Below are 830 nucleotides of genomic sequence, written 5' to 3' on the forward strand. Positions count from 1 at the left end.
GGAACAAGAATTCGTTATGGCTCCCTTTCTTAGAACGGTGATTCTTATTTAACTCACGGAATACTTAACTAAAATGTGCGCACGCATATATCGACTAATTATTGCGGACCAAAAGTGGATCGAAGAAGAACCCTCCGATCCACGGGGACCATAATGAATCAGAGCAGAAGGTTTTGATTCTTTTAGAACAAGAATCAAAGACGAGAAAGAGCAGAAGGCTCTGACTCGAGGGTGACGCGACGCGAGCAATACTCGCGCACGTCTCAGAGCCTCGTAGATCTTAATATTCGGCGTTTTATCAATTGGAATGAGGATCCAAAAGTAACACCCACACTTATGCCCGGTTGGACACTTCCTCCCAGCGTCCGTCCCCCAAAGGGAATAGAAGGCGTCTTACACGCTGAAAAGCGAAACGAGAAATGCCCCTCGTTACAGAAGGGGTTACGTTTGAACGCCCACGTCGCCTGATAATTCATCGACTACAAGATATACGGTTGGACTTACCCGAGAGATGGCATAAGCAGAATTACCAGAATAAAAAGCTGATATGAAAGTTAATTAACGAATAGCGAACAAGTGAAGCTAACGCAATAATACTCGACATATTTTTAGCAATTCGGGTAACTCGGGGACGCTACTGAATTATTGAAAAATATACCCTAGGTATATTTTTAGGTATAGCTAGGTAGAACTAGGTATAGAATATAGTTCTCAACAAGTATGCGGTCACTGTACTTGTAACATTGAGAATACTATTTGTTGAAAGGTTTGAATTAAAACTTAAATGCACTTTATTAACAATTCAGACTACACTCCAGACGATTCGCGTA

Source organism: Augochlora pura, chromosome 5, assembly GCF_028453695.1.
Source record: "Augochlora pura isolate Apur16 chromosome 5, APUR_v2.2.1, whole genome shotgun sequence".
Lineage (NCBI taxonomy): Eukaryota > Metazoa > Arthropoda > Insecta > Hymenoptera > Halictidae > Augochlora > Augochlora pura.